This window comes from Balearica regulorum, chromosome 5, assembly GCF_011004875.1.
Source record: "Balearica regulorum gibbericeps isolate bBalReg1 chromosome 5, bBalReg1.pri, whole genome shotgun sequence".
Classification (NCBI taxonomy): domain Eukaryota; kingdom Metazoa; phylum Chordata; class Aves; order Gruiformes; family Gruidae; genus Balearica; species Balearica regulorum.
In genome coordinates, this window is record NC_046188.1 from 23,352,793 (window position 1) to 23,374,275 (window position 21,483).

General features: G+C 41.0%; 1 long non-coding RNA gene across 2 annotated transcripts in view; it reads left to right on the forward strand.

Annotated features, from left to right (window-relative positions):
* Positions 1 to 3,460: 3,460 nt before the first annotated feature.
* Positions 3,461 to 21,483, forward strand: part of LOC142602003 (uncharacterized) — a 74,575-nt gene continuing 56,552 nt past the window's right edge. Inside the window, exons 1-3 of one of the 2 annotated variants that reach the window (XR_012835610.1) lie at positions 3,475 to 3,895; positions 10,904 to 10,993; positions 12,073 to 13,897. This is a non-coding gene — a long non-coding RNA (uncharacterized LOC142602003). Of the gene's footprint in view, positions 3,896 to 10,903; positions 10,994 to 12,072; positions 13,898 to 21,483 lie in introns of those variants that run through there. The other variant, XR_012835611.1, reaches the window with a different exon arrangement.

Here is a 21,483-nt window from a genome sequence, read left to right on the forward strand (position 1 = left end):
CATAATCCCCATTTTTAAAAGGGAAAAAAGGAAGATCTGGTGAACTACAGGCCGGTCAGTCTCACCTCTGTGCCCAGAAAGATTGTGGAGCAGATCCTCCTGGAAACTATGCTCAGACACATGGAAAATAAGGAGGTAACTGGTGACAGCAAACATGGCTTCACTAAGGGCAAATCATGCCTGACAAATTTGGTGGCTTTCTGCAATGGGGTTACAGCGTTGGTGGATAAGGGAAGAGCAACTGACATCATCCACCTGGACTTGTGTAAAGCATTTGACACTGTCCCTCATGACATCCTTGTCTAAATTGGAACGACACAGATTTGATGGATGGACCACTCGCTGAGCTAGTTCTGCTTTTTTGTTTGCAACTTTGAATACAGATCTCAGAAGCTCTTTCTTGTCTTTTTATTAGTTTATTTCTGATTATGTAGACTTATTACAGCTTTTTAAATGCTATCAACTTTATGAATTTGTAGTTGTAATACCCTTTAAAAGTTGCCCATCTTCAAGCCATCAGAAGCACAGAAAATAATTTTACAGTACCTAGGAACATAACATTACATATTAGGTTCAGTTTCCATAATTTCCTTGCCCTGAACCTTGCATCTTTCTCTACTACTTGCTTTATGATAATTTCATACCAGGCCCCACATTTGTTAAGTACGGCCCTGGCCTCATGAAAGTGATAAGCAAGTACTGTGAAATGTTGGGACGTTCCAGCTCTTCCCAGATAAAATACAGGACCTTCACCTCTTTCAGTGTTCAGAATATGAGTCTCTTGAATCTATTCCAGTAATGTAAAAATAAATAAAAAATCGATACTTCCTGGAATCTAGTACAAAGTTTGGAAGAGCAGTGGAGATAAGATAAGCTTCCCGTGTGTGAAATCCTTTCACCTTTGTAAAGGCTTTCCTGTGTCATGAATTTCCAGTGAAAAGATTAGCAGGAACTGATATAATTTTCTGAATGAAACAGAGTAGATCCCTTTCCCTATACTCATTTCACATGTCGCACTAATGGACTGTGCTATTCTGCATACTGAAGAGCATTGATAATATGGGGGTTGGAGGAAGGGGAAGAATAGTTGTGTGGCCTTAAAACTCAGACAAGCAGAACACATGAGGGCGTTATTTTTTTCTCCAATGCCTCTGACACAAGTTTCTTGAATTAGATAGACAGTGGACCTATTATAATATATAAACTCTTAAATAGAAGAAAAGGGATGCTGTTGAAACAAATGAATGCATAGAATAAAACATCTAACATAATGACCATGAATTGAAAGGGATTTTGCTGCTTGCTTTTTGGATGAGCTCCCAATAGAAAAAACTAATATTTAGTCTTGTCTATGGCTATCTATCAGGAAAATGTGTTGCATCATTTGTCTGCTGCTTCCAGGTGCTTAAAAAAGCTCAGTGGTTGCTCCCACTGAAACTTGAGTGCTGTCCAAATGTTAAAATAAGTTTCTAAAATGCTCAGTTCATTCTAGAAGGCCATGCCCTATGGGACAAGAACCAAAGCACCTGCTGCCCTACTTTGTCACTATCGTTGGCACTTCCCTCTCAGTTTTGCTGGCACAAGTCTTTGTGGGACCATGTAGTAAACTAGATCAAGGGCTGAAAAATACCCTTTTTTTCTGCTGGGTTATTCTGAAGCAGGATAATTTCCCTAATTCAGTTTAAAATGTGATACCACAAATAGTTGTACCAACAGCGGTGAAGGGATACTACATCATTGTCCAGAAATGAGTGGTGGGGATGGCAATGTCTCAAGCTACGTTATTTCTGAATGGAAAACTTTATCTGATCTAGCCCACCTGATCGCTGGTTAGATAAAGCTGTTGTACTACCAAAAAACCCCAGAGGGCATATAGGCACCAATATCCCACATGCATTGAAGTTCATAGCCTAGAAAATTTCCACAGGGAAAGGACACGCTATGACATCTTTAAAAAAGCTGTGCATGTTTGTGAGTAGTTTGCGTTTGATTTTATTCCATTCTTTTCAGTTTTTATTCTTCTCCCATACAAAAAGCATCTTGCTATTTCCTTCTTAATTTTACTTAATCAGTAAAAAAAATTTCATTTATTATACAAATAAGACAATTTGATTAAATACTGGAAAAATAAAATTATAAAAATGTGTTCTAAATAAGACAAACTGCAAATACTCTACAGACATCTAAATAGTAGTCCCTTCTCTAAAGACTTTACAATACAATTTGGAAGAAGGCAAAATGAATGCAATAATTGGAAAGAAGAGCACAAAGAAAAGATAGTTTTGTGATTAAATTCTGGTAAACTGTATCAAGTTGCCGTATGCATAATCCATCAAAGAAACAATTCCAAATGAAAGAGTAGCTTGGAGCTACATACCATGTAAGTGACTGTGAACTTGTTAACAAGTCATTTTCTTCTGTGTGTTGGTTGTGAGTGGCCGTGAATTCAACTATCATCTGACACTGTTGGAAAATGAACTGGTGACTACAGTGGATTCCTGGTCAGCAGCAATCCATCTTTCAAGATCACAGTATAGTTACTGCTGGGTCAGCAGTATCAAAAGGACCAGACCCCTGTTCCATCTAATGCAGTATCTTGTATTAAAGAGAGGAAACAATACCAGTGTTGTCCCAAAACCAGGGGTTCATTTACCCCATGTGCAGTATGCCAATATACACACAGAGCAGAGGTATTTTATTGCGTATTTGTGCAGATATGGGTGTCTGTCCCAAGACAGCACACCGAAGCTATAAATCAACAGTCATTTATACACAATATTAACATATTAATGTTTCTACTACATATGTATTATTCATCATTATATGATTGTTAATAAACTTTCACCTCCTATGTAAATTAGTGCGCATGCCTAATAGTTCTTTCTTTTGAGTCTGTGGTGTAATTAGGGTGGGTGGTCCATGAGTCAGTAGTTGCCATCTCTCCCTGTTGGAATTACCTTTGCCCTAATTTCCTCCTCCTTTGGCAATCCTCAGCAATTCTTCAAGGTTTGTTGGTAAAACTAGCGATATATCGGTTACATTTCTACCTTGTGACAATCACATCCTACTTATCAGACAAAGGTACATTATTTAGATATTTCTTGTCTGGCCTTAGACCAGCAGAGGTAGGGCTACACAATGAACTTTTGCAGCAGCATAACTTGATTCATATCACATTTTACATTTGGTTTTACTGTAACACCAGTGCTCTGAAAAGAAGGTGCAAACACCAATCCAGGCCGTATGCTGATGATTCTTGCTCAGTTTTAAGAGGTGGTGGTGAAGATATATGCTGAAAGTCTATATATCCCTTGTCTTTCTAATTGTGGTTGTTCTTATTTCTCAAAATATCCAGCATTCTTCCAGGGTGGGGAGCTGGCCCACTGGCAAGAGGCTGCGGAAGAAGCTTTCAGTTCAGTTTCCCATGCTGTACATGTTCGGTGAATAAGACTTCGCTCCTTTAGGCTGATAATTTTCACTGAGTGAATTTATTTAAGACTACTCCTGATGTCTGGTTGTGAGGTTTTTTGTTGTTTGGGTTTTGGTTTTTTTTAAAAAAATCTGTAGAGCAGATGATGTTGGAGGGAACTGTTATGAAACAGCACCTGGACTCATCTTGTGAGGGTTGGTCTTTCCCACCTTACCCTCACTTCAATTAGCACAGCTGGGGTGTGGCACTAAGGAGATAATCCTCCCTCTGGCAGTACAGCTGAATGCTGTTAATCTTTCAAGTTGTCTTTATTTTATCAGCCTCGTTGTTTAGCTTTGCATATGCTTCATTAGAAAATGGAGTACATGACTAGTGGAAGGAAAAAGTGTTCTTTTCTCAACTGACAGAATTCATCCTGGAGAAAAATGTGAAGTTATGATGATGCTGATTCATGTATTAGCTGAGGTATGAAATGCAAGAAGCTTGCTGGAATTTTTTTTTTTTTCTTAGTAGTCATTTAAAAAATATTAGGAGCTAACTCAAATTGCTGGTGGTTTAAGAATACTAAATGTGGTAAAATTTTAATCTATCTAGGTCTTATTTACAGTTTAGTTGCTGCTACATGTGCAGCAGCAGGAGGAACCAGTCTGGTGTACCCATGTGTACCAGAAAAGTCCCTCTTGCATGCAGGCACATGTGCATCTGTAGCAAGGAAAAGGCTCTGAACAATAAGCGTAGAGTAGGTGTAGTGAAGTACAAACTGCTTCACAGTACTTTTTCTTTCTTGTTCACCTTTGTCCTTTTCTTCTTTCCCTTTTACATATGTTGCGTGGTACTTGAGCCAAATCTAAAGTTCAGTAAGTACTCTGATATATCTCAGTGTTGATAATATGTTAAGAATTATGTCTGTAAACTGTAAATGCATCCTGCTCATGCAATGTGTAAGCCAGTAGTGGTCAGTTCTGACAGGTTTCTGGATGTACTATAAGGACTAGTTATTTTTGCAGAATAGTTCATTACATCCTGACTTTTTGTTTGCTTTCTTTATTGTGCTCAAGTTCATCTATGCTGAGGTTGGCTCAAGAGGCAGACTTGTCCAATGTTAAAATTGGACTTCTAAGATGAAAGGCTCTTAGTCAGAAATTTTCCAGATCTGAGGTCCTTACCACAGTCATTCTGCAAAACTTGGGTCTGATTTCCTTGTACAATAAAACATTTTTGTATCCAATTGGCTTTTTAAAGAGACTCTAAATGTGAACAAACAAAATTCTTCTTTATGGTCTCTTACTTGCTTGAGTGGCATAATTAACCTTAGACTCAATGAAAGCTTAAACCCTTTATTTATTTTATAGTATAGACTAAGAGACTAGGATTATATTAAAATTTTCACCAAAAATGGAAGCAATAGCAGAAAAGAATACAGATGCAAATGTAACTAACCTTTCCATTGGAATTTCCTGATTTTGAAAGTGGTTTACCAGACTGGGATCAGATTATGAAACATTTATGCCTCTCTATAACTTTGTATATACATGGATAACATTAGTCATTAGATAAATGTCTGCAGGAACATTACAGTGCATTCACTTTATTTTTTCATTTAATTTTCTAGACTATCTTTTTTCTTAAGAAGACAGAAGTGTTTGAAACTTCTTATAAAAATACTCCAAGTGGTATTGATCAGGGTGAGGGAGGTCAGTAGATGAGAGCTTCCCTGACACCCATTAATCATCAGGAGTCCAAAATATACTATGGACTGATGGTACCTGACTGTCCTGCTCTTCCCTTGCCCCTCACTCAGGATTTCTTGCCAAGCACTGAGTAGTGGGATATGGGAGATGAAGAGCCCACAGAAAGAATGCTATGAGGGGAGAGAAGGACTTGGGGCATTGAGAATGCTACGTGAAAATGTGTTTGTCCACAGCTTGGTGGTTGTATAGCATGGGAAGATTTAAAGTACAGTTTGGGAAGGTGAAAAGCTCATTCTAGTGCAACTAGGAGACCTGGATTGTTTGGGAAAAGGATATTTATCACTCCTCTTCTGAGGACAACAAAATTCAAGTAGCTTTTCTCAAATGGGCTTATCAAGTTCATTTAAATTAAAAATAAACCCTTTCATCTCTTTTGTTGACAATAAGCTTTGGGAAAAAGTTAGTCCCTCTCCTGTCTCTGCAAAGGAATCTCTCTGGCAAAGATGCGATCACTTGAAGCTGACTAAAACTGAAAGGTTTTACAATTATTTTCATTATGTGCAGAAGAAATATATCATAGGCCTGACTTTTTCTTCCAGTACCGCAAAATGTATTTTGTGACATTCCCTTGTTCAAAGCTCCCTTTAACCAAGTTCTTCTATATATTGGAAGATCTCTCCCCCCTCACAGCAAGAATGGTGCAGGAAAGTCCTGTCCCCCTTCCTTTACAACTGCTGAAGCAAGGAAAACTGCTTTGTTCTTTGCTCTGGGACTCTCAGATGTCAGAATGACCCTTTGGAACCATTAGTAGCAGGTGTTAATTAGAACAATGTTTTGGCTCCTCTGATGCACTCTGGGGGCAAGCAGGAGTTTTAAAGCCATATGTACACATTCCTTCTAGTCCCCTGTTCTGAGCAGTACAAAATGCTGCTTGGCCACAGCCCAAGATCCAGATCCGAATAATTAAAGCAGTAAGTTTGACGTTTCACATTTCAGGCTTTATCATGCTTTCCCCTTGCACTGATTTTTTAAATGTATGAATGGAGTTTGTGTTAACAGTTAGGGATCTCAGCCAGGAGTCGTGTTCGTTTGCTTCAGAGTGTTGCTGATAAGGAACAGGGCATGGTTTCTTTTTCTTCTTTAAATAAGTTTCTTTAAAGCTACTTAAAAAAAAAAGCCATCCCTATACATTTATAATCAATCTGTATTTGTGTCCTTTCAGCATGGTTTGGATAAAATGGGATTCACTTGGGCACTTTTCAAAGGTGTGACTGCACTCATTGTGATTGGTAGTTAGTACACAGCTATTTAAAAAAAAAAACCCACAACTAAATTTCATTATAATTCATCATGATGTCCCTTCCACTTGATTCCACACTCTGACCTTGGAGAATTGGAACTTAGTACCTGTATTTGGCCATCCAGCATTTTTTGTTTTCTCTTAGAGATACAAAGGGATGTGTCTTGTACTCCATCATATAAAGACTGGTATTTGACTTATTTTTTGACTCCGGCAGTAGGTTTTCTGACAGAATGAACAGTGTTTAAATACAGAAGTCTGGGCTTACCTCTTCTACCTGTAAGCTGAACCTTTTAGAAGAAATAATGCTGTGGGACCTAACTTTTGAGGCGGGCCATGAGACGACCGATGCTGGAGACTCTTACCCCTATGGAATTTCTAAATAATCAGCCTAGCAATCTGATAAGAATCTGTTACTGCTCTAAGGAACATCTGCCTACACAGAGTAGTAGTGGATGCATTCCCTTTGTGACCAAACCCAGAAAACGCCCTGAAATAGTTGCTCAGTGACAGTGCATTACACTTCTAATATTAAAAATGAAAGCCATGTATTAAACCAAGTCAGACAGTTTTCAAGTTCTGTGCAAGTTTTTTCAGGGTTTAGAGAAAGCCAAGTAGTAGTTTTTCATCTACTGCCTCACAACTTATCATGCGTGCAGTGGAACTTAAAGTACTTTTGTGTGATTCAAAACCATCTGGCGGAGAGTCTGCAGACGCAATTCCAGGAATGCTGCTGCACCTTGTAGGCAAGACACTGGGAATAAAATACCGCTGACAAGTATTTAGGTGAGGTTATGCTGGTGATGCTCTAATAACAAAGAAAATGCATCTTAATGCTATATAACAACCATGCCATAAATGTGGTAATGCAAATGCCGTGGGATGCTGGGCAGCCGGATGGTTAGTGAGTGCCCCTGGTGCAGGGTTCTGACCTGGGAACAGGCGCGGGGAGGTTCTCGTGCTGTTCCCCCATGTTTGGCAGCATGTTTTCCGACATCACCAAACACATAAGGGCCATTGACATGATGTTTGGCTAGGAAAACAGTGGAAGAGTTTGTGAATATATCTTAAAACAGAGATTTTGCTTAAGTGCTATTCCTATTGTAAAGTAAGGGTCACAAAAGAAAAATTGAGCTAAGCGGCTGGACTGTAAGATATCCATAAATACATGCAGTTAAGGTGCGGAATTGGTATTTCAGTACCAAATAGTTCCTTCCCCATGCACAACCCCAAGTGAGAAGGGGTGATGTGGGAAGCAATACTGGGCACAGGGGTTCCCATCTGAACTCTGCTACAAATTTAACACATGGCAATGCTGTAAATTGCTAAACTTCCCTCTGTTTCCATTTTTCACTCTGTAAAGGAAGGCGGGGGGGACAGGGGGACGACACACGATTATTTGCACTTAAGGGAGTTTATAAACAGAGCAATTCCATAATAATAATAATTTTAAAAGATGGGGTTTTTCTCATTTTCTTGGAAAATCTTTTTTTTTTAATAAGAAAACTAAAGAAAATTAAAGAGTAAAGCTTGAATTTTAAAAGCATTTTGCCAAGTTTTTAAAAGTTTGATAGTGAACAATTTTTCACCAGAAAGCTTTATGGAAATTTTTAGGTTTGTGTGGGTTTTGTCTGATTTCATTTTTGTTTGATTTTTTTTATTATTTTTTTCTTGAGCAAAACACAGAAAGTGCTGACACAAAAGACTACTACTTGAGAAAATTTAATTTCAGTGGCAAAAATATTTTTTCCACTAAGAATGTTGCTGTTTCTCTTTTAATTGGGGTTTGCTGTAAGCATAAATTCACTACTTTATCTCTTTCCACAGATATAAACTATCAAATAAGAGCAAGAACTGTTTACTACTAGCATATAGTGTTTGGGACTTTCCTGCTTCTTAAAAAACCCCAACATTCTTCTATTGCATAGTTCAGTAAAAGGATATCAGGCCGAGGTGGAAACCAACAGCATATCCAGTAGAGCAGCACACAGCAAAAAAAGCAGTAAATCTCCACAGTTGTCAAATGACCTCAATCTTAACCTTCCTCCACTTTTTTTTTCTTTGCCCATCTACTATGAATGCCAACTTTTCTGATTAAAAAAGATGTCACAATGAACCACAAGACTTTTTCTAAGCCCCTGTAATGTCCACAACTTTTGATCACTTCTTTGAAGAAACAGTTGTGACCATTTGATGATAAATCACTGGCATGCAAGGGTCCACTGTGCTTTGCTCCCACTGATGGTGTCTTTCATCTTCAGAAACTTTCTGCATGGAAATATTTCTTTCTGACTAAAAGTTCAGTGCCCTTGGTGGCTTGCTTTTTTTTTTTTTTTTTTTCTGGTAACAAGTATGCTGCTGAGTAGATGTTGTAGATTGCAGGGACAGCGAGACACAAATCCTGAATGCTATGTGGATTTGCAGGCTCTGATCTGTAAACAGGCAACAGTGGCTTTACTGTCACTGGGCTTGCAAAATCTTTGCACCTGGCTACCAGAGAAAGGCTTTGCCTGTCCCTCCCTGTCCCCACTTCCAAGGTGATCTTTGGTTTGCAGAGATGGAGTACCTCATAGTTGCAGTCCAAAACCAGCTTTGAAATACATTCAACCACGTACATTTGCTAAGTTGTGCTAAGCTAGCACATAGGTTTTTAAAATTTTAAGTCATGCTGTGAACTCATGACTCTCGTAAATCCAGAGATCCTCAGCAACTAAAATCTCTGGAGGATCGTGGTGTCCTAAGATTTATGATAACTTTTCATGGGACATGTTCTCGTTAACCCTGAGGGGGCCATTTCTGCAGACTTCTGAGGAAGAGCACTGTGAACTGGAGCCATGGGTAACAATAATTACATCTGATATGCTCAGAGACTCGGGACTGGTCTCCCTTTTGCTCCCTTTTCACTGCTGCTGTGTTAAGAGTGGGAAGTGGCCCGGTTTCCCTGGCAGAGAGATCCTTTCTGGGTGCAGCTCCCTGTTACGTGTTGTCTTCCTACATCATGCGCTCTCGCAGCCTTGTATGTGGAGATTATGGCAGGGGAGAGGGAGAAGGGAACCTGGCTGGGTTGTGCTGCAGCGATTCCTGACTGACATCGGGCTTTGGCGAAGCAGCTGGTGTAGATTAGAGCAGCTCTTGGATTGCTTTCATCTATGGAAGGGCTGGGCTGGCAAAGAACTGGCCCCAGGATAAGAGAAATGCATTGGCTTTTTATGGACCTCATCCTTAGCCTCCTCCTTAGTTACATCTAATGAACAATGGGCACAGCTGAGAATGAGGCCACACACAGTCTGGAGAGTTTCTTTTCATAACTAGATCTTGGGAAAGATTTCCCTCCAATACAGAATTTCATGGATTTCCTTTGAGAGCTGTGAAAATAAACAAATAAACCTAGTCCTGCAGCTGGAATGTTTCTGACACCATGAAATGAATTTGATTTCCCTGTGTGGTGGTATCCCAGAGGCACCGCTCCTTTTAGAGGGCCTTGTAACACATACACTTATGGTATCTGAGCACATTTAGGTGTGGCTCTTCCAGTCAAGTGTCTACTATCTGGAACAAAAGTATACACTGAAGATGAGATTTAAAAAAAAAAAAAAAAATTCTTTTTGTTGTTGGATTAATAGGAATTTGGCCACCAGAGCTAAGTTAGTGCTTCATGGAGTCTGTCTTTAGGAGATTATCAGCTGTGTATCACATATTGTCCACAATAACTGCAACTGCTCAGACCTCAGCGTGTTTCCCACAGCTTTCCTGAGCTGGCTGAGCCAGTTGTGCAATATTGAAGTGGCACTGACAAATATTATTACTTGATTATTACACCTTGTTCAGGCATAGCAGGTTTTCATATTGGGGGGAGGGAGTCAGTATTAGCAAAAATTTATTTATGAGAATTTAATTTGGTGTTCATCCTTTAATTTTCTCTATCTAGAATTACATTTGTGTTGCCAGACCAGCTGGCAAAGTAGTATTTTCTTTCGTATGTATAGTATACAATTGCATGCCCCCACTCTTAGGAGTGACAAAATACTTATACTTCCAGAGAGGATGCATGAAAGAACAAATACAATGTTTTGACTATTTACTAAACGTGAATAGTACCAAACATAACTGCATCTTTTGTAGTCATGAAGGTTACTCTAGTCCAATAAAATGCCATTAGTAAATAAGAGGGAGGGAAAAGAGGAAGACTTTGGGTATAAAATGTGTAGGGAGGTTAAGCATAAGAATCTATGGTGTTGGCTCTCAGCTTTGCCCTAAGGCCCTTCAGTTTCTTCCTCTGTCAAACTGTTACACAGGAGTTTTATGTAACCTGTCTATAACCAGCAGTAGGGTTATGGAGCAGAAATTGTTAAAGAAAATCACAGGATGGATGTATTTGAAAAAAGGAAGGACACAAAAAGGGCAAGGCTTCACGAGAAGGACCCCGAGCAAAAGGGGGGGAGGAAGTGAAACCACACTCACACTCATTTTTGACGTCCACAGAATGGAACATCTCTGCAAAACGTCAGGCAACCTCCAGAGAAGAGACCAGGGAGTGCGTGGCACCATGCAGGTGGCAGCAGGGAATAAGAGGTAGGACTGCTTCTTTCAGCATCAGTGCTCCGTTAGATCTGCATAAATATCTAGCGAAATCTCAAGTAAGAGCGTCTGAATGCATCACAGATGACTGAATGCCAGTGCAAAGCTATATTCCTTTTCCTGTCCGTGTATACCCAGGTCTGGTCACATCTCTTTCCAGGGTGAAAAAACAGCCAGAAACCACAACATTTAATCATGTAATGCCTTTGCAGGATGTCTGAAAGAATTTCCAGCTATGATAGCTGTGATTTGACCTTCATCTGTTTTCCATGGCTTGGTGAAAAGCACGATTTTCCAGTATTTTCTCATTTTTATTTGTGGTCAGGCCAGCAAAAAGATTGCACCTTCAACTTCCTGTTTTAAAATTATTATTTTTAAATGTTTGGAAGGTGATGTAATGTGGAGAACTCAAGTAGAGAACTTTTCTCAAGAACTTGAAAACCATACTGGATACCAAGAATACAATGTGTAAATGAAATACTGGTTTCAGGAGTCACTAGGGAGTACTAGACAATAAAAAAGGATTAGGTTGTTCATTTGCAAACATGTGCATATACACTAGCACAAAGCATGAACTTCAGTGAAGCAACTCATTTTAGACCCTAATTTACTTCTACTGCAGTTTCCTGTTATCTAGTCTTAAAGCTGTTGCTGGGAAAAATCAATCACCACTGCGGTTTGAAATTCTTATACACATGGTAAAAACTAATCCCATATCAATACATAGTCACAAATAAATCATATAAGCTGTAATTCATCCTGTTGCTGACGCACGAGTTGCCTGACTGGATTTGGATGGCCAAGGGGTCCCTCTCTGATGTTTTTTTAGATGACATGACAGGGATGGCAGCCTCTCCCCGGCAATTTCACCATTGCTTATGACTGTGTTAGAGCTGTTTTAAAGTTGTTGGTCACCAGAAAGATGGTCTGATGCCCATAGTGAGGTCTTTAACAAAGACTAAGTGTGACTGCATTGCTATTTTAGCAGTTAACATCACACCTGTGTGAAAAGCTGAAAGGGGAAGACCCTCATGAAGCCTTATTCTTCTCTTGCTGTTCTTCCTCCTCGTCAGTGCCATCTCTTTGAGCTCCACAAAATGCATCATCAGTATAAATGAATAACGCTTTCCACAGCTCTGTGAAGTACCTGGTACCACTGCCTCCACATCCGTGATGGAGACTGAAACACTGAGAAGCAAATGCCTTCCTGAATGATGTCTGAGACGCAGACACTCTCCTGTTTTCTCCTCCTGTAATTTAACCTTGTGGCCTGCATCTGCTTTTCCAGTGTGACAGTTGTTGAAGGTTTGAGGCAAATCCCATTAAAATCAGCATGAGGCGTTCTGCTGGCTCTTATCAGGCTCTGTTCTTTGGTGTTATGGTAACAGTATGACCCATGGTTGACTTGTAATTATACACTTGAGGAGCAAAAAGAGTGATAGAATGAAGCTGATGTTTTATTCCAGTAATAAGCTGACTGAATAGGGCAAGATTTACTGCAGCTGGCCAGGACTAATGGCTGTGAGTATTGTGGTGGCTGTGAGCTCGCTCTCTCTCGTCTGAGTGGAAATTCTGAGGAAAAACTGACTCCACCAAGACCGAAACATACTTACTAGTGGGAATAAAAGGGACCACGTGATATGGGGATGTCTGTCTCCGGGCTGGGAATGCTTCCAGGCAAGAGATGAGCAGCCAGTTTATTGGAAGTTTGGGTCAGGACACACAAGCTGCTGCTGAAAGGGCCTGTCTACAGTCATCTTCTGCACATTCGAACAGGGAATCTCCTCTAAGGGAGAGAGGGGTTTTTTTCCTATTCTGTTTTCCCATTGCTGGTTTTCCAATTCTTTGATGAAGTGAGCAAAACGTGGACCTACTTACATGCAACGGTGGCTCTAATCCTTTTTATGTGGTGGGGATCGCCACAGAAAGCTCCCTGCAGTGCAGGTGCTGTGCCCTTCCTCTCCCAGCACGCTGTGATGCAGGGCTGGCTGCTAGCATGTGCATCATCTGCATTTAGCACAGGGAGGAAATTAAATACAAAGATTTTTACCAAGAGTTACGAAGTCCTGATGTGGATGGATCCTGCTTTCCTCAATGTAAAAGCTGCCCTCACCTAAATGCTGGGTGAAGTTCCTTTGTACAGAAGGCTAGTAACTTAAAATCTGCCATGAAACATAACAAAACACATTAAATGCATAAGCCTCTAGTCTTCACCTTCATCCACTGTATGTCCCCTATAACCAACAGTGATTATACAGTAATGTCTAGATTTCTGGCACTAGTTTGGGTTTGTTTGTTTGTTTTCCTACAGGTGAAACATTAACTATGCTAAGGTCGTAAACTTTCATTGCAGATTTTTAGGTAAATCCATGAGTTTGACATGTCTATTTATATTATAGTATCTCTCAGTAGTGCCAGCTTTTGTTCTCTGAGGTACTATACCAACACAAAAGAGAAAGTCTGAGTGTTTACATGCTTAGAAGCCCTATAACTATTTATATGTTTACAGTAGTTTTGCTTGTATTCTGTCTCAGATCAAAAAGTAGCTTCATATTAAAATAGAAGCATCATCCTAGTAGTCTCTTTGTGAGGGGTGGAGGAGTAAGAGACAGAAAAGCACATGTGTGCACATACGTACGCATACGGGGATAAACATCCATGTACCTTGATAGATCAACACTTTGGAAGTATAACAGTGTACAGGACTAAATAATCTAAAAACCATTTCTGTTCTCCCAGCAGTACTGTATCTAGGATGCACAGGAATACTTGCAGCACAGAAGTCTCCCCTAGGTGACCTGTTGCTCCTGTGGTACTTTTCAATAAACAAAGCCCAGTAGTTGTGTATGTGTGCATGTGCACCATTATGAAAAGAAGTAGATTTTTCTGCTGCCTGAATCCAACAAAAAATGAACATTTGGATGAGGACAGCTTGTATGATTCAGATAACATTCTGAACTTCCACTTCGATTTTTGAATGATGTTAACTTTCATTGAAAGTGGCACTGTGTTATAGTTCTTTCCCATTGTCTGAATTCCCCATAAATAAAAATCCTGCTTAAAGCCAAATTCAATGCTCATGAAATTCCAGAGATGAATTTGGCTCATGATACTATAGGCAATTATTGTTATATGGATTTTTAATCTGGTTTCTTCATCTACATTTTTTGTAGAGGGGCTTTGTTCTTGGACACACTCTGCTTTATTATTCTATTGTTATAATTCAGCTCCAGTTACCCTCTTAGAACTGCTTTTTTTCAGATTCTCATGGATTTAATTCAGAAAAAAAAAGTACTTTGTATATTATGATGACTTTTGTCACTAGACCTCTTAGATATTAACTCATACATGCCAGTAATGTCATGAAATAACTCTAAAAAATGTACATGCAATATCAAAATTGACTTCAGAACCAAGTAAAAAACAATCTCTATAGTCATATAGCCCCAGATACTTTTTCATTTAGAAAGTTCAGTAAGGAATCTGGCTTTAAATTTGACTTGTGGCTCTTGTTAGGCCTTGTTAACTTTATTCATCTTTCTTCTTATCCATGCAGTGCTTCCTCATGTTTATATTTAATAGTAATACTTTAATTGTCAATAGCTGAACAACAAATAGCTACTGCAGTATGAGTATTCCAGTTAGGATTTCTCTTCTGTGTAGTAATGTATTCATATTTAACCTGAAAGAAGAAAACAAAAATATTGCAGGGGAGTAACACACTTCTTTCTTGGATTCCAGCAAGGTAATTCCTTTCTTTTTGAAGAAAATCTTCTGACTGATAGAGCTACCAAAGAAGAAACAAATGTCTCTTTCAAAGTCACCCTTAGGATGCTCTGCTTTCCTCAGTCAGTGCCATCTATTATGAGGAAAAATTATTTAGACAGATATGGATGGCACACATTTTATCAGGGTAAAATTTGCTTTTTAATTTGGGACAAGGATCCTCTGCTGAAGAAACAATTACACTAAACATTTTATCATCCCAGTGAACTGTCTTTCACATTGTCTAATTTATTGGTGTTACTTCAGTTTTTCATGGAATGCATTTGGAAATTCCAAGGAATTATGTCATTTTGTTTCCCATTTCATAGCTAATGGCTGCAGAATTGACGCACGCTGTACTTTCTCACAGAAAATATTTAATTTTCTTTTGTCATTGACCTGATCGGAAACCCACCCCTCCCCCCCTCAAAAAAAAAAAAAACAACAACAAACCACCACCACCAAACAAAAAACATGCACTACGCACTGAGAGTGAACAGAAAGTTTAACAGCTTAGAAAAAACAGCATCCTGTTTTCTGTTTGACACTTCTTGCTTAGTCCGGTTCTGTGTAATTTCCATTGCCCACATCCTCAGCAAACACACAGCACATCCTTCAACACTAGAGATTTTCCTTGGGACTTATCTTGCACATATTTTTAACTTCCTTTTTTATGTTTTGTAATACACATTCCCCATTGAGCAGGGACATCTATGGCACAAAGGTAACTTGCAAAGGAGAGCAAAGTCTTCCTCCTGAGATATCAATAATCTCTGGAATAGCATGGTCTAAGTATACTTTTATGGCTTCAACCTTCCTCCAAAGGCAGAACCCTTTCTCTAATCAGCTAGGAGAGACTGATTACCTGCATCTGCTCCTAATCATGCAGGCCTTGCAGTTGCATAGTAGTTTCTCCTTCTCTTTCCTTTCATTTTGCAATGGTGCTTGCCACTGTTTGAAAAAAAAGGTCTTTAAAGATGTCCTGGTTTTGGCTGAGATAGAGTTAATTTTTCTTTCTAGTAGCCAGTATAGTGCTGTGTTTTGGATTTAGCATGAAAATAATGTTGGTAACACACTGAAGTTTTTAGTTGTTGCTAGGTAGTTTTAGTGTCTGCACTAAGTCAAGGACTTTTCATTTTCTCACGCCCTGCCAGGTGCACAAGAAGCTGGGAGAGCACAGCCAGGACAGCTGGCCCAGACTGGCCAGAGGGATATTCCCTGCTATAGAATGTCTTGCTCTGTATGCAACTGGGGAAGCTAGCTGGGAGGAGCAATCACTGCTCAGAAACAGACTGGGCATTGGGTTGTTTTATTTTCCTTTTGCATGTGGTGAGCAATTGCATTTGTGCATTGCTTGTGGTGGTGGTGGTGTTATCTTCTTTTGTTATCCTATTAAATTGTCTTTATCTCAACCCATGAGTTTTTTTCCATTCTCCTCTTCATCCCCTTTGTAGGGGAGGAGTGAGCGAGCGGCTGCATGGTGCCTACTTACTGGCTAGGGTTAAAACCTGACCAGGGGGACCGAGCAGATGAAGCCCTTTATAGGCAGATAGGAGCACCCTCACGTTCACAAGCCCTGGTCCTTATGGGGGACTTCAACCACCCCGACATCTGTTGGAGGGACAACACAGCAGAGCACAAACAAACCAGGAAGTTCCTGGAATGTGTTGACGACAACTTTCTCCTCCAAGTGATAGAGGAGCCCACAAGGAGAGGTGTGAAGCTGGACCTTATTCTCACCCATAAGGAGGGCCTGGTAGGGGATGTCAAGCTCAAGGGTAGCCTTGGCTGCAGTGACCATGAAATGGTGGAATTCAGGATCCTCAGGGCAGCGAGGAGGGCACACAGCAAGCTCACTACGCTGGACTTCAGGAGAGCAGACTTTGGCCTCTTCAGGGTTTGCTTGGTAGAATACCATGGGACAAAGCCCTGGAAGGAAGAGGGGCCCAAGACAGCTGGCTAATATTCAAGCATCACCTCCTCCAAGCTCAGGAAGAAGCAAAGAGGAAGTCAAGCAAAAACACCAAGAGGCCCCCATGGACGAACAAGGAGCTCCTGGGCAAAGTCAAACAAAAAAAGGAAGCCTACAGAGGGTGAAAGCAAGGGCAGGTAGCCTGGGAGGAATACAGAGAAATTGTCTGAGCAGCCAGGGATCAGGTTAGGAAAGCCAAAGCCCTGATAGAAATTAATCTGGCCAGGGATGTTAAGCACAACAAGAAAAGCTTCTATAGACATGTCAGTGATAAAAAGAGGACAAGGGAAAATGTGGGTCCCCTCCAGAATGAAACAGGTGACCTGGTTACCTGGGATATGGAGAAGGCTGAGGTACTCAATGACTTTTTTCCCTCAGTCTTCGCTGGCAAATGCTTGAGCCACACTGCCCAGGTCACAGAAGGCAGGGACTGGGAGAATGCAGAACCGCCCACTGTAGGAGAAGATCGGGTTCGAGAATATCTAAGGAACCTGAAGGTGCACAAGTCCATGGGACCTGATGAGACGCATCCGCGGGTCTTGAGGGAACTGGCGGATGAAGTGGCCAGGCCACTCACCATCATATTTGAGAAGTCCTGGCAGTCTGGTGAAGTTCCCGCTGACTGGAAGAGGGGAAACATAACCCCCATTTTTAAGAAGGGTAAAAAGAAAGACCTAGGTAACTACAGGCCGGTCAGTGTCTCACCTCCGTGCCTGGCAAGATCATGGAGCAGACGCTCCTGGAGACTATGCTCAGGCACATGGAAAATAAGGAGGTGATTGGTGACAGCCAACACGGCTTCAGTAAGGGCAAATCGTGCCTGACAAATTTGGAGGCCTTCTGTGATGGGGTTACAGCATCCATGGATAAGGGAAGGGCAACTGACATCACCTACCTGGCCTTGTGCAAGGCATTTGACACTGTCCCACATGACATCCTTGAGTCTAAATTGGAGAGACACGGATTTGATGGATGGACCACTCAACGGATAAGGAATTGGCTGGATGGTTGCACTCAAAGAGTTGTGGTCAACGGCTCAATGTCCAAGTGGAGAACGGTGACGAGTGGCATCCCTCAGGGGTCAGTACTGGGACCAGCACTGTTCAACATCTTTGTCGGTGACATGGACAGCGGGGTCAAGTGCACCCTCAGCAAGTTGGCCGACGACACCGAGCTGTGTGGTGTGGTCGACACACTGGAGAGAAGGGATGCCATCCAGAGGGACCTTGATAGGCTGGAGAAGTTCATGAAGTTCAACAAGGCCAAGTGCAAGGTTCTGCACGTGGGTCAGCACAATCCCAAGCACGACTATAGGCTGGATGAGGAATGGATTGAAAGCAGCCCCAAGGAGAAGGACTTGATTGATTGATGAGAAGCTCAACATGAGCCAGCAGTGCGCGCTTGCAGCCCAGAAAGCCAACCATGTCCTGGGCTGCATCAAAAGAGGTGTGACCAGCAGGTTGAAGGAGGTGATCCTGCCCCTCTACTCTGCTCTCCTGAGACCCCACCTGGAGTACTGCCTCCAGCTCTGGGGGCCCCAGTACAGGAGAGACATGGACCTGTTGGAGATGATAGTCCAGAGGAGGGCCACGAAGCTGATCAGAGGGCTGGAGCACCTCTCCTATGAGGACAGGCTGAGAGAGTTGGGGTTGTTCAGCCTGGAGAAGAGAAGGCTCCGGGAAGATCTAATTGTGGCCTTCCAGTACCTGAAGGGGCCTACAGGAAAGATGGTGAGGGGCTGTTTATCAGGGAGTGTAGTGACAGGACAAGGGGTAAGGGGTTCAAGCTGAAGGAGGGTCGATTTAGATTAGATGTTAGAAAGAAATTCTTTACTGTGAGAGTGGTGAGGCACTGGAGCATGTTGCCCAGAGAGGTTGTGGAAGCCCCCTCCCTGGAAGTGTTCAAGGCCAGGTTGGATGAGGCTTTGGGCAACGTGGTCTAGTGGAGGGCGTCCCTGTCCATGGCAGGGGGGTTGGAACTAGATGATCTTTAAGGTCCCTTCCAACCCAAACCATTCTATGAGTCTATGAAGATGTGATACAACTTGAGGCAAGGGAAATGCTAGGTCAGAAATGTGTACTTGTTTAGGGGATGTATGTCCTTGTACTAGATACACAGAGGGGAAGAAAGAGAAAAGTTTACCTCAATTTACATGTCCCTAGAATCACTTGGAAATGCTTCTGAAACTGAGCTGTGGCGTTAAATATGTGAAGGCAAATTCAGTTTTCCAGCACATATGCCGTGTAACTACACTGAAGCCAATTGCACTAGACTTGCAAGAATAGACTTAAGGAGAAAGCTAGGTTGTTATCATTTGAAAACATTCTGAAAGTGAGTCTATAATGTCACTTCTCTACCATGCTTCTCAAACAGTAGCAGTAAAGAGTAAATTATTTTAATGGTGAAACATCAGACTAGCATAAGTGCTGGAGTTCAGAATTACTGGCTGTTTAATGCAGTCTAATACTCTTAAATTCAGTATTTGTCTAAGGTCACACTACAGAATTGTTGCATAATTTCACTTTTTCATAATTAAAATAAGGTGATTCTGAAACTTTTTGCCATCAAGTAAAATTGTACTGTTTATCCTCCTTTTCAAAAAACATGTAATATCATCTTCCCTCTCACCCTCACTTATGTGTTGGAGAAGATGTAAGCGCCAGCCCTAAAAGGCATCCTGTAGAAAATAGAGTTGCTGTTATCCTTTCAGGGTAGACCTTAAGGAGGTGGGTAAGTTTGCAGCAGTGTGGGTTATGTGGCAGGAAGTTTTGCCTAAAACAATCAGTGAAAACCTCTGGAGTCAGATAAAGCTGGGAAACTTCTCACTGGCTAAGGAAATGCCTCACTTGTTAAAGCACCTGGTCTGGCCTGGTTTTCTGTCTACCTCCAGAAAGCCTTGTCCCATGGGTGCATCTCCCACTACTCCTGGATGAGGCTGTGGTACCTGCTGTCTTTGATCTATCCCTCAGTTCAGCCTTTTCAGTCTTCCTGCGTGCAGAGGTTCTACTCAGTTTTCTCAGTAGTGCTATATGCCTGAAAAACTCTAGCAAGCACGGGGAAAGGCTTAGCATGAAAACAAAAAATCCCAAACAGCCATTTGCTTCTCTTAAGTCTCCACAAAAAAGAAGACAAAAGTTTCAGGTCCCACCCTTAAACAAGATCCAGGCCTCGCTAGCAGAGCCAGGCCTCATTTTAAAGATGATTTGGCAAAAGAAACACAGACAGGAAGGTTTCCTGCAGCTAGTTTGTTTGAGTGGTGACCTTTATCTTTCTCCAAATGAAAATGAAAACTCTTCCTACGCTGTATGACCTCTGGTGAGGTTTAGTCAGTTGCATCATGATGAGACGATGTTATATATCAACATCTGTTTCTACTGTGTCCATTTCCCACATGTCTTTCCACGCTATGAACTTTCCCTCTCTTTATCTTTCTCCCATGTTTGCTCCTTCTTAATCCTTTTTTTTTTTAATTACACCTCATCTCTCCTCCTCTCACTCAGTAGTGTGACAGTGAGAAAGAAGCTGTATGCACTGAGAGAGGAATGAAGACACTTGCTTTTGCTTTTTCTCCAGCTTCATAGTCTTCTGCAGTTTAACTAGTTACCTCTGCTGGAAAGGACCTCTGCAATGACTTTGCTAGATGGCAAGTGTTATAACGGACTCCAAAATTAAATGAATTTAAACATTGGCACAGAAAGCATAGCTTTATATGTGTTCCTGATATGAATGGGTCAGGGAAGGACTTTATAAATGTAGTTGGTAAGAATGTTGGCTAGGAAAACATTAACTCTCCATTGAGAATGAATAAATTTTTAGTACAAAGTAGCATGCCAAATTCAAGTCAGAAATTTGATCTTTTTCCTGCATTCTCTCTCTTAATCTAGTTCTTTAGTTAATTCTTCTTTCCAGTAGCTGTTTCCCTTGGAAAACATTGTGCTTGCAAAGGCTCTCTTTGTCTAAAGAGCTCTGATTTCAGCTATTATTTCTCTGATAGCTGACTAGGATATAAAATTCCCAAAGTTAAACATACTGTGCAGAATACAAGCACAGCATGCATAATTTGAAACCAAGTCTTAAAGATACAACTCATGGCAAATACTGAAACTGATGCTTAATGGTAGTATCATTGTCACTTACCCTTTGTGATGGCCTAAAAGCTACATCTTTAAGAGGGATCTTAAGAGTATAAGGACCTTTACTGCTCTATGGCTCTTCTTTATCTACAAAACTGGTTTCTGCGCAGGTGATTTTTTTCTTGTCATTTTGATACCTTTTTCTTGCAGATGAGGTCCTTTTTTCGCTTGTCATGTGGAGGCCTGTATAGCTTCTGCCTTTGCAACAACAGCTCCTGTTCTAGAATCTGCCCTCTGTGACACATTTCTGAATTCTGGGAAGGCAGGGGAGAGAGATTCCTTATTTGAACCAGCAGTGCTTTTCACTATTATTGACAGAAGAATGACAAGGACAGTACTTGAGCACACTGATTGTTGTTTTGTTATCCTTCCTGGACAAGGGCTGTCCATCTGTTTGCATAGTGCACAGTACAGTGAAGCCCCAATTCTGAGAGACTTTTTGGCACTAATATAAGATGAGTGGTTAATATAAATCTGCCATGGAGCATGACTCAGCCTTGGTAGTAAGATAAACAGATGGAACGAAATAGGTCTCTTCAGTCTCAGGTTTATATATACCGCAGATTCTAAGCTGAATTCCACCTGGAAGCATGACATCGAAGCAAGAACATTTC